Below are 13,152 nucleotides of genomic sequence, written 5' to 3' on the forward strand. Positions count from 1 at the left end.
TTTCCTATAGCAGCCTAATCCACTTGTACTATCCTGTTCATGTAGTAGGACAACTAAAGGGAAATTTTTCAACCACCTCTGCAGCATAGAAATTCCAGGAATTCCCCTTTCTTTGAGGAAAGCATATGTGATCTGCAGATTATAATGATGCTTTGATTGCAGATAAGGCTCAGCTGTACTCCCTAGTACTTCTAGCTATGTGATCTAAATAGAGCTCTTAAAGCATGTTGATAGCTTAGAGGCCCACCATACTATTAATCAGGACTTTGATGAGGGTGTAATGGAAATCATCTGGGCAGTGGATGCCAATGGTGTCACTAAGGTTCGCGTCACCCGGTGCAGGATGCCAGCGTGTCACACATCCCATGCAGTGGGTGGGGCAACATCCCAAGTGGTGGGCATGGTGATGAACCATCACTCTGCCCCCACTGGTTTTTTGGCTGTACCATTTGATAGACAAAGATAGAACACATTCTGCATGAAATTACGCATTGATTTGATATATAACATGCTGGTATTATTCTTCCAAATTATAATTTTAGTGATTTTGGTCACTTGTGGTGTCACACACACACACACACACACACACACACACACACACACACCCAGGTGTCAATTTACTAACAACTTATTACAGCAGTTCTCAAACTTTTAGCACTGGGACCCACTTTTTAGAATGACAGTCTGTCCAAGACCCACCAGAAGTGATGTCATGGTGGAAGCCTACATCATGGCTTCCTCATGAGGAAGCTGCTTGAACCATTCACTAATGAGGCTATATTATATCTCCAAAACTAGACGTGATAGGGTAAAACATATGCCATTTTTTGAACTGGCACCCCAAATTCATATCAAACCACCTTAAAGTTTGGGAAAAACTTTTCTGACCTTCTATTATGTAGACCTGTGTTATCAGGCACATTCTTTAAGACCAAATTTAAAACATTATGATTTTGTTTTATATACATGGGACATAATCTAGTTAAAATTAACCACTTTAGGCTGTAATCCTATGATCACTGAGAGTAAGCTCCACTCATTGGCATCACTAGCAGGGTGCAGCTGGTGCGAGCCATACCAGGTGTAACCCTCAGGTGACGGTAATACTACACCCCCTGGGCCTCTGTTCAGCAACCTTTGGCCAACTCCAGGCCCAGCCACTTTGCACTCTTGCCAACAATCATGTTTTCACCACTCACCAGCAAGAGCATGAAGCAGTTAGTATCAAAGCAAACCAAAGATTGCTGAACTGAGGCATGCTTGTCGCTTTAAAAGGAATACAAAGGTTAGGGGAGATGTGATTACATCATTATGTCACCCCCAAACTTCTGGAACACCGAGCTCCTCCAGGGAACCACTGTACCGAGTAGCATGCATCCCCGGAACACCTCTGGCTTCACTGAATACAGTGGCATTTACTTCCAAATAAACAAATATAGGAGTCTGCTGTACAGGTTCCATTTATTTCAGTTGATGACAATTACAGCCCAATCCTGAGCTGCCTGGAGCTCCCAGGCTCAGCGGCTCCAAAGAGGTCTCCCACTGGATCCTGCGCCTCCTGCGTTACCATGGGAGGCTCCTCAGGAGAAGGGGGCATTTGTCCCCTTCCCCTGAGTAGGGTAAGCAGCCCCGCAATGGGGCTATTCACTTTAGCAGCGACCAAAAGGTAAGTGCTAAAGTAAAGGCGCTTGTGTAGGGCGAGCAGCCATGCACGAGTGCCTTGGATCCTGCAGAGCTCAGCTCCGTGTATCCACCTCTCTCCCTCCCCCTGATATTCCTCCGCACACCCCTGCCTCCCAGTCCGCAGCCCAGCCGTCCGGAAGACCGCGGAGCTGCGGAACCCAGGTGACCGCCAGGCGGAGCCATGCCACAGACCTCAGGATTGGGCTCTCAGGCACCTTAATGAACTTCCCAACTGAAATCAGTGGGATTTAAATATGCTTAATTTCGGCTAAATGGTGCCCATGTTTAACAAAGCAACCTTATACTTTCTCCCTCTGTAAATAGCTGCAAGTTTTATTCTACAAATACCAGAGAGTGTAGCAAACATGAATATTTTCAAAACAATTTTCTTTTATATTATATACACATGCACTTAAAATAATACAGCTGTTTTGATAGGATACAGTTAAAATAAGAATGAAAATCTACATGTGTGCTCAGTTCAGCTTTTTCCTTTCAGCTCATCTGATTTTTGTTTAAGTAAAAGTCATGTTAGTATATAATAGAGGATTTATGATAACTGGAAAAAACTGCGACCAGGCAGGATATTTTGCTTGGTGGTGTGTGCTCTTGGTCTGTCTTTGACAAAATGTTGACACGCATTTTCCCCTCTAACTAAAACAGTTATGCAATTCGCTTATACTGAACATTGGAAAAAGATTTCATGCCAGAAAGAATTTCTCTTTAAAATTTACAGCAGTAAAACAGTCTACAAAACCAGTGCATTGTTCTTGTCAGTATTTTCTGGGAAAGATTGTGGGCTTTTTTAGAGAGAAAGGATTATTTATAGTCATGGTAGTTTGTCATACATTTGGGGCAGATTAAGATAGAAGAGCTGTTCTAAAAACCAGAAATATTTCGGTGTACATTAAAGATCCTTATTCATTTTATGTTACCTGTCAATGTGCACATGATAGCTCCCATACACACACACTTCCCAACCCATGATCATCATTAGTACTCAGCAAGCAACACTGATCACAGCAAATGTTTTTTCCCCGTGATTACTACCCTATCTCTCAGTGGTGGTCCTGGCGATTTTCCTGCCACCTCCCATTTGCTGCTCCTACTCGACCCAGAAGTAATTGTGGTGACATCATTGTCAGTGCAATTATTTCCGTGCCGCCACCTACTTTGTTCCCACTTTGAAAAAAAGAGGGGAGGGAGGAGGCATCCCAGACTCTGATGGAGCCTTCCACGCTGCTAGCAGCTATGCTAAAGGCTTCTTTGGAGCTTGAAGTGGCATGTGCCTCTTCTGAAATTAGCTCCCCGGCTGTTCGGTGGGCCCCCCTCTTCTCCTCCCCTTTCTTTAAAGGGAAAGAGAAGAGAGCGGCCCTCAGATGCTGTCGAGAACCACACCTAGAGTGGCTGCAGGAGCGCAGCCACTGTAGGCCTGGTTCTCTACTGATCTGAGGGCCACCCTCAGATTGACGTGGAAGCGCAGCCACTGTCAGCATGGTTCCCAACCATGCAGAAAAACTGGTGGCAGGGGAGCAGGTCATGGTTCCGCCCCTCCCCAAGCCCCTAACCACCTGGTGCCCAGGGCATTTGCACCCCTTGCCTCTCTAGATACACCACTACTGTCACTCATGTGTCAGTAGCAGAGGGAGCTTGTTGTAAGCAAGCTCACAAGTACTTGTCTGGCTTTAACAAGGCTGAAAGATGCATTCCTCAGTGCATCTGGGGGCTAAATGCACATGTTAACAGGTTTCCATGTACATACCCTGACTTAGGGAATTTTATTGTAGAAAATGATTACGATAAATGTTTAAGAAGGTCTGAACTTGTATAGACCATGGTAGTGTTAATTTCTTGCTCTGACCAAATACTGCATAATTTTAACTGTATTGATATTTCTAAAAAAAATTGATGAGCATCCTAGTTTTTCAACAGTTAACACTATTTGTACTCCTATAAAAATTGCCGGGCTTTATTCATATCAATAATTCACTAACAGGAACTTAGTTCAACTCATTTTTTATATGAAAATCCATTGCTCATTCACTAGAATAGAGTCTTTTCTTCTCTCGAGTCCGGTGGTTCCCAACCTGTGAGCCATGGCTCCCTGGAGCACTGTGGAAATTCGCCAGGATAGCCACTGTATCTTTGGGAAAACCCACCACCCTCAATGTATAGGATTGAAGCCCTAATGGGAAGCCATGGCCAATTGGCCAGGAGATCAAGGAAGCCACCAGTCAAAAAAGTTTGGGAACCACTGCTCTATTCCTATAAAATTAGTTGTGGAGTCAAGACAAACTTCAGTTATTTTATGAGCCCAATCCTATCCTTCCCCCCACCACCACCCATGCAGCCACACCAGAAAGAAGCATGCTGTATCCAGTGGGACAGGAGCAGTTCAGGAGACTGCAGAGGGGAATGGAGATTTAAATCCGTAAGCCTCCCGCTATGCAAAAGGTCTCTTCAGACCTGTGCCAGCATTTTATCTGGCTCAAGAACCCAGCGCACACCATTGCCACCAGATCTACCTCCTCCCGCAATTTCCCCACCTCTTGTACCTCCACCTTCCCTGCCCAGTTTCACCCCCTTACCACCACTGCCTTACTTTTACTGGCGGGTGCTCCCAAAATGGCCACTGAAGGAGCTCTCTGTCCTACATAGGATTGGGCTGCTAGGCTCATCAGCTTTGCAGAAAAGAAAACTGGCAAATCATCACATGTCATATGGTGTCAGAGGGAGTATCCCACCACTGTGTTTAAACAAAGATGATCAGAGAAGAGCTTTATGGAAGACAAAGAGCAAAAAATGAATTGCTACTGGGTAATTATGGGAGGGTTGGTGGGTACTGTTGTAGATTTGTTTTATATTACTATTAACAAAAATCTGTCAGGTTTGACTACTAAAAAATAGTAGATTCTAAAATACATTTTTATTTCTCTGACAAATGCTGTTTGTTAAAGAGCAACAGCTTTTAATTATTATACTCTTCTATTCAATCTGTTCATTTCATATTATAAGATGTAAGTATTTTTCAGGTTTTGTTTCTCCTACAACTCCAAAGAAATATGAATAGAATTGTGATTTAATAGCGTATTTATACAAATAGAAATAATGCCTGGCAAGATGGAGGAAGGGTTGGCTTCCTTCTAAAATTACATAGTTCAGATGTGACATTAATAAAAGCAGTGTTGCCTTATACTCCGTATTGTTTGTTATTAAAATTAACAGATGACAAATGTAAATTATGGGATATGTCTCAACTTAGCTCATTGTTAATCCATTAAGGAACAACCCAAGTTGTTTTAGGAATAATTTTGTGTTGCATCCCAACCTGTATCAAAGCACAGGTCCAACATCAGAAGCTCCCTCTGTTAGCAGCAGAAGAATCCCTTGAGCAACCAGAATGCTCCTCCTAGGCATGAAAGGAGTTTTCATCAGAGCTTCTAGCATTTCACTAGAGGTCAGGGTGCAACCCTCTATGTTTGTCTTGGTTTGTAGGTTGAAATATTATCCTAAACATTAGTACTAGAATATTTTCATATGACTGCATAACATTGATTACTGGTGCAGCATTGTTCTGACAGTTGTCTTGGCATTCCTCCTCCTTAGCATTTATGTTCTAATGCAGAAAGTATTAGGATATAAGATCTTTGGGGTGCAATCCTGTATGCACAATCCTGTGTCTGGAACAAGTCCCATTGAACATAGTAAAACTTTCTTTTGCTAAACATGCATACGATTGCACTCTTAGACATAAGTAAGTATAATCATATCTGGTTTCTTCAATGTGCACCACTGTAAAAGGATACCTTATAACTTGTTCCAGGCGGCCCAATCCAGTGCAAATTCCCCTGCACCAATTCAGTGGCACCAGTGTGGCTTACACTGCATCTCACAGGGAAATTTTGCATGCTAGAGGTCTAGGAGGTAAGGGGATATTTGTCCCCTTGCCCAAGGGAAAATTCCAGCCTGTGCAACAGGTCTACTTGGATCCACACCAGTGAAATCTCTGGCACAAGTTCAAGTTGATCCATGTTGGCGGAGGAAGCCCAGGAAAGGAGATATCAGTCCCACGCCCTTCTTGGGCCTAATCCACCCCTGCCCCATTCTGCCCCCTCCCCACTCTTCCCTCGCCCTTCTCATGCCCCTGTGCCACTCAGAAGGGAACGAACCTTGTCCAGCATATGCTGCTCCTTGCACTGGCACCAGCAGGAAGGCTTAGGCCTTTCTGCCAGCAGGCCTAGATGGTGCATTGTCGCAACATGCTTTTAGACACATTTGCAACATTGCATGCCTGCAGAGCATTTGCTTTGCCAGCGTAAACCTCGCCTAGGATTGTGCCCTAAGTCTTTTTGCACCAGCAAAGAATTACATGGAATGGAAAGTACCGTGTTTCCCTGAAAATAAGACCTACCCCGAAAATAACACCTAGTGTGTTTTTTGAGAATTGCTGAAATATAAGACCTACCCCGAAAATAAGACCTAGTTGTGATCAGGGCCGGGGGGGGGGCGGGAAGAGTCCTCGGGCAGGCTGGGTGGACAGCATGACCGGGAACAATGCACTCCCGCACGCCACCTAGAAAGCTCCTGCTGTGCTACCTTGGGCAGAGGACGCTGAGGAGGAGCTGAGGCGGGAAGTAGCAAGTGAGACAACCCTGCCTTCCGGGCTCTGAGACTCTCCACATGTTCCAGGGAGTAAGTCTCATTAACTATAACAGCATCTCCCACGTGCGCCACCTAGAAAGCGCCTGCTGTGCTGCCTTGGGCAGAGGATGCTGAGGAGGAGCTGAGGCGGGAAACCCTGCCTACCGGGCTCTGAGGCTCTCCACACTTTCCAGGGAGTAAGTCCCATTAACTATAAAGGGACTGACTTCTGAGTAGACAGGTAGGCAGGCATCCTCCTGGGTGCTGAGGGGATATTTTTGTAAAGTATATTTTGTACATGAATGACTGGATTGTTGTACATTTAAAAAAAAACAAAAAAACACCTACCCCGAAAATAAGACCTAGTGTGATTTTTTTGAGCCAAAAAACAATATAAGACAGTGTCTTGTTTTCAGGGAAACACAGTACCAGCCAAGACCATATATCACAATTTTCCTTTTATTTTGCAAGATCCTGCCCCCTGTTTTTATTGTCCCAATAGCTTTACAGCTTTACTGTGTCATAGTTCTCACTGGGGTGGTAATGCTTTAACTGGGACTGCACCACTTCAGACTGGGGATCATATAACCAACAGTGTAATCCTGTGCTTTATTTCAGTGGGGTTTACTCCCAGGTAAATAAGATCTCAGCCTAAATGTTCTTCCAAACAAAGTTCTCTAAACTTAGCGTGTGAGGAGGAAAGGTTGGTTTCAACTGAACCTAAAAGTATGTTTTGGTCAACCTCATTCTATTTAGATAGTTTGTTTTGTTTAATATATTGCCTGTCTCTTTTCCATAACATAGACTTCGTAATATGTGACATATTCTTCATGTTAAATGTAATATCTGCAGGAAAAATGCACTTTGCAACAATTTTTCAAACATTCTTCTAAAAACAAAAGAATGATTTACAAGGCATTTAGCAGGAAGTTTAAAGGGATTACTTATTACATGCTGCCATTTCCAAGGGTACAAGAGAAATGAAAACAGGGAAGAGACATTCAGATAATAAACAGACACAGTTAAATTGGCGCACATGTATGAATCAAGAAATTGCTTAAAGAAGAACTTGTGGAAAAAAGGGGGGAAGAAGACAAAGAATTCAGAGAGAGATAACAAGAGAAGTGTTATAACTTTAAATCAAAGAACATGAGTCATAAAGAGCAATCACGCATTTTTTAAATACCACATAATATTACAAGAAAGTTTCTTTTTTAGAAGATTGAAAAAATGTTTGCGGAGCAATATTTTTCCTGCAGAGATTGCATATAAAGACTATAAGAGATGTTCACATATTCTAAATAAGGTTATGCTCGGGAAATAAGTGATCAGTATATTAAAAAAAGACCAATCCTAGAAAGAGCATCTAACATGTTGGTAGTGGGAAGAGTGTAAGTTATGCATGATATAGAATAACTGGGGGGGAAAAACCATTTCACATTCCTACCTGTTGAGGGATGTTTCATATGGTGAAGGGGCATGGAGCACAGCATCTGGTGTCGATCTGCATGTGCATGTAAACACAGATAGGAGGAAGCAGTCCTTAAGGTAACCTGGAAGTGTAGCTAGTGCACCACCCAAAACGCCTGAAAAGTACTCCATGCCACCGTTGCCTCCTGACTGTCCAAGACCTATATTGGGTCCAGACTGCTTCCAAGCTGTCTGTCTGATTCTTAAGGGGAATGCAGTGGTAGTGGAAATATAGTGCTTTGCTTCCATTAACAGTTTGCTTTGAAGCAGATAGTAGTCCATGTTCAATTGGATCTGTTAATAATTTCTACACTGGTGCTCTAGCTATAATTCCAAACATTTTATCCAGCGATAAACCATGGAGCCAACTGGACTCTACTAGTCAGGAGAGGCCATATGGGTAGTAGTTGTGTCAACCAGTCTGATTATCTGATTCCAGATACTGACCAGGGCATCAACAGTATAGCCAATTGTGGGCCCAATCCTATCCAACTTTCCAGCTCTGGTGTAGCCACAATGCAGCCCCATGGTAAGGGAACAAATGTTCCCATACCTTGAGAAGACCCCAGTGACTATCCCTCCACCACAGGATGCAGCACACACCCCACTAACACAATAGCACCAGCAATGGAAAATAAAATAGGATTGGGCCCTTTCTTAGCAGGAAACTCTTCTAGAGCCATTAGAAATAATCTAGATCCCTTAGACTCTGACAACAGACAGTTTTTAGCTTCTCACCCTTGTGAAATTCTTAACCATTATAAGTCTAAACCTAACTAGGTAATGACTTTGTTGTCACAGAGCAGGGATTCCCTAAATCCAGCAGATATTTGAGGTTCTCAGCTGCGGTAGATGGAGAGAATGGAGATATGAATGTAAATTGTCTCTTCTTACCTTCTGGCTACCTGTGTTTTGGGAAGTTTTGGCCTAACAAACTGAAGAAGGGTTCTTGTCCTCTCATGCAGAAATGAGAGATGCTCGGCCCAGATGGTGTTGATGGCAGTGTCTATGATCAGGACATTGATCATTGTGCTATGTCAGGATTCATTGTGCTTTGTCAGAATGATTTTCTGATAGGGAACTGGTCTGGATTCCACATGACTCTTCAGAAGGTTTTTTTTATCCCTTCCAGCCCAAGTTTAAAGAGCAAAAACACCTGCCAAGAAGATGTTTTATTACATTTCTGTCTGTTAATAAGCAATTCAGCATAAAGATACTTATAAGAGAGTGACAGATAAGTAGGTAAGAACTAAGTTGGAGGAGTAGATTCCTCAGTGACCTTGATCTATAGGCAAAGCCAAGAAACCGCTGACACTGTTGGGGGAGAATTTTCAGAAGAATTGTCAGAATTGCCAGTGAATTGTCACAGTGCTCTCCCTTTTCCAAAGTATTTCAGATCTACGTAAACAATTGTATACGTAGATCAAAGTATTTCAGATCATATGTCTACTCAGAAGTCTCATTGTGTTCAGTGGAGCTTACTCCCAGGAAAGTGTATATAGGAGTTCAATCCTACTTTTTTGATACAGTCTTGTAGATTTGTAAACTTACTTAAATAGGTCCCTTCTTAATGCAAATAATTATGTTCCTTTGACAAGACTTGGATACTTCTTGTTTAATTGTGCATACTGGGAGCCCTTAGGAGAAGATGTTATTCATTGATATTTCTGTTGTGCAGCTATGTTCCCGATGTCATATATTTCAGATTTTGATACGTATTCTTCTTGGTTATTCTTATTCACTAAAAGGCAGCTAGCCTAACAGAAGAACCATCAATTCACCTTCTCCTCTGTAACACCCTCTACAAAATGTGTGTTAACGATTAATAAGTTAAGGAGAATGAATAGCTCATTCTAACATGTTGGAAGGATGGTGGGTGGCTTTTATAATTCTTAAGCAGAAAAGGGGGAGAGGAGATTTTGCAAAGAATTTAAGCAACTGCAAAAAAATTTTTTTTTGCTTAAGAGTACAGTGGCAATCTAATATAATGAAATGTCTCTGAACTCAATGACTTGTCTTTGTTTTTTGAACACGATCACTTCAAAGATAAAAACAGAATGTGGCTTTGGAAAGAGAGGAAAAAATATTCTCCCATATTTTAATACTTCAATTATGTTTATATTAAAGAGTAAGCCAGAGGAGGGGGCTATATCTATGGAGAGAGGTTGCTGTGGAAACAGAAGCATTGTGTGTTAGTCATGCATCTTCTAAGGGCCAAACCACACAATACCAGAAATATGTAATGTGGCTCTTTGTTTTGTTTTTTCTAAATAGCATGCTAGAGAGTTTGCAAAACTGCAGCGGGGGCTTATGGAGCTTTCACTCTTCACCCCACTATAGTTCTCATCCAAATCACCCCCTCCCCAAATGCCCTTTTGATTGAAAATTACTCATCCTTTGAAAGCAGAAGTAGTAAAAAAAAATTAGGTGCCTTGTGTGTTTTTATATACAATTGTTTACATAGAACTTTTTAGTTTTATGAAATGTTGTGTGTGTTGGATATATATGAGCAAACCTCATTGTAGTACATATCCATGGCAAATCTAACAAAGGGAGAATTGTGAACTTTGACCCATTTTAGATATAACTCTAAACCAAGGCTTAGCATTACCAGGAATGCATCAGGACAAGCCTTGTGATCACATACTCCACGCGCTACTTTCCTCTTTCTTCATGCAGAATTAGAAGTTTCTGTCCTTGGTTTGTAACAAGCCAGTGTTGCTTAATAAATAGGATCAGTTCAAACTAAGATGCTTTCAGAGGAAAGGGAAACTGCAATTTGTCACAACCATGAATGGAAATATCAAACTTTCTTCTCTCATGCATTGAGGATGGGGAAGGCAAGCGCGCAAGTCCGGGCTTGCAATGCATGGCATGTTTTCATAATGTTAAGCCATGGTTGTAACATTACACTTGAACTGGCCACAGAATAAGTGTATATCTGGGAAACAACTCAAGGAAGAAGCATAATGTTTGACTTTCTTATACTGATTGTACAAGAAGCGTCTTTGTCCATGACTGCATTTCTGATTCAAGAGAAATATGAAAACTAAACCAAACATGTATACCTGATGTAGCATGTTTCCTGAGTGTTATGAAGATGTCTCTTTTTGATGTAATTACTTGGACAAGATTTCATGCAGGTCCCAGTGGTTCCAGGTAAAATTCAAGCTTAGTGTCCTTAGGACAATTTGATTGATGGGTTTTATTCTCTCTTTTTTTTTTTTTTTACCATTTTCAGTTACATGTCAGAGCTAGTAGTGGGATACAGCTGGCATTTGTGTCTCCTGTAGATGGTCTCTGCGAGGAATTGATGGCCAGTTCTGCTGGTTCTCCTAGAATTTTCACCAGCTTTTGAAAATGAAGATCACAGCTTTTGTTTCTTTGTTGATCATTTATTTTTGGGCGCAATGCTAACCAGCAGTTATGCCGTAAAGCATGTTTGCACCTCCATGGGAGGAAGCTGCATCAGTGTATCCAGATGTGCCAATGCACGAAGGCCAACAGAGGCCCCCGCAGCGGCTTCCTCCCCGCCGCTTGTGCCAGCGCACCCGTGCCAACACAAGAGGCGAAGGTAGGCGTGGGGGGCAGGGAGGAGGCAGGAGGGGGCGTTTCGGGGTGGGGGAGGGCGGGCAATGAGCGGTCCCGGGGGCGGGCGCGTGGGGAGCTGGGGACGGGGCTGGGACCCGACGGTTATGCCAGATCCCAACCTCCATCCCCAGGGTGAACGGAGCAGCTTCAAGCCGCTCTGCTCTCTTCGGACTTGCGCCACCTCCAGAGGTGGTGCAGGTCCAAGGAGACCCATTGGGATGCTCAGCCCTTACCCAGGGGTAAGGGGAAGAGCTTCCCCTTGCCTCTGGCTGAGCCGCTGCACACAACAAACCTGTGTTGGATGCAGCACAAGCTTCCTGGCTTGCCTGCTCCAGCGCAGATTTGGATTGCGCCCTTACTTACTTAATGGTGCCATTTGTCTATATTGTTTATTACAACTATAATAAGGAGAAATCCCTGTTCTAAAAAGCTCACAATCTAAAATTGACACAAGAGAGACAGTAGCAGAAGGGGAGGAAGTGAAAGCATATTCCACAAAATAATAATAATATCAGCTATTTCAGTGGTGTTTATACTTACAGTGGTTATGTACAGTGGTTTATGTACTTATGTGAGAAAGGAGGTGAATCCAATGAAAATCCTCCGCACATTCATAAGTCCTATTGGGCTGCCCTGCTGGCAGAACTAGCATTCTTTAGCAGTGCGCATAACTGGAGTGCCAACAGGAAGGCTGGAACCTTCCTGCGCATGTTGTTGCTGTATGGATTGCCTGCTGGAACTGGTAAGCCAACACGGGAGACAGAAAAGGGTGGGGGAGGGTGGATCGGGCTGGGAAGAAGCAAAACCTGCTCAGGGAGGTTGTGGGAGACAGTGAATCCAGTGACAGTAGCAGATGCCAGATCCTATCCTTCTTTTCTGCAGCCTCAAAAAGAGCTGGCGCTGGTCTGACAAGACACATTGCGGGGCATGAGGCTTACAGAGGGGAAAGGGGATTTCCTACGACGTCTTCCGCTCCCCCCCCACTTGATACAGTATACACCTTTTCAGTGCAGCTCCCCCCATCTCTTATTGGAATTAAAGAGAATTGTACATTCCAATTCTATTAGTACATTATGCAGATGGAATGCGCTTTGTGGCTTTGTGGCTGTCGCAAACGCAATACTGCCAGTATTGCAATACTGCACATAGCGTGGCTGACACAGAAAGAGACAAGCAGCTGGGTCCATGCAGAGATCTCCTGAAGGGTGGATCAGGCCCTGGAAGGGGATCAAATCTTAACCCCCTTCCCAGGTCTGATCTGCCTTTATGGGCCAGCGTGGACTTTCAAGAGTGATAATGTTGACATTGGTCCTAGTTGACCCAAAGCGGCAGCTGGGGCTTACCGTGCAAAAACTCCCCTGCGAGATACTGTGAATGCTGCATTGGTGCTGCTGCATCACCACACAGGGAGTTATGGTGGATTGGATTGCCCAAAAATGTTCTTGAGTTGCAAAGATAAATACTGAAAATATTCTAAGTATACATACATAGGATTGAGCTCTAAATTAAGCTTATGTTTATGTTGAGATTTTAATGTATTTTGTCTATTCTAGTGGTCATTTGAATGAAATAAACAACATAACAATTTGTACAACTTGTGTTTTCTAAAGATTCAGTCTCTCACTAACAAGCATTGAAAAGTGTCTTACAAGAACTGTCTTAACAGTTCTCATATGCCAGAGGATTATGCTCTCAGAGAGAGAATATTAAACAGAAGCTCAGATAAAAGCCAGTTGGGAACTTCCCTTTTTCTGGCCCCAGCCAACT

At 43.1% G+C, this 13,152-nt stretch overlaps 1 protein-coding gene across 4 annotated transcripts in view; it reads left to right on the forward strand.

Moving 5' to 3' along the window:
- Positions 1-13,152, forward strand: part of GNAL (G protein subunit alpha L) — a 166,181-nt gene that overhangs the window by 116,714 nt on the left and 36,315 nt on the right. The window lies entirely within an intron of this gene.

This window comes from Tiliqua scincoides, chromosome 4, assembly GCF_035046505.1.
Source record: "Tiliqua scincoides isolate rTilSci1 chromosome 4, rTilSci1.hap2, whole genome shotgun sequence".
Lineage (NCBI taxonomy): Eukaryota > Metazoa > Chordata > Lepidosauria > Squamata > Scincidae > Tiliqua > Tiliqua scincoides.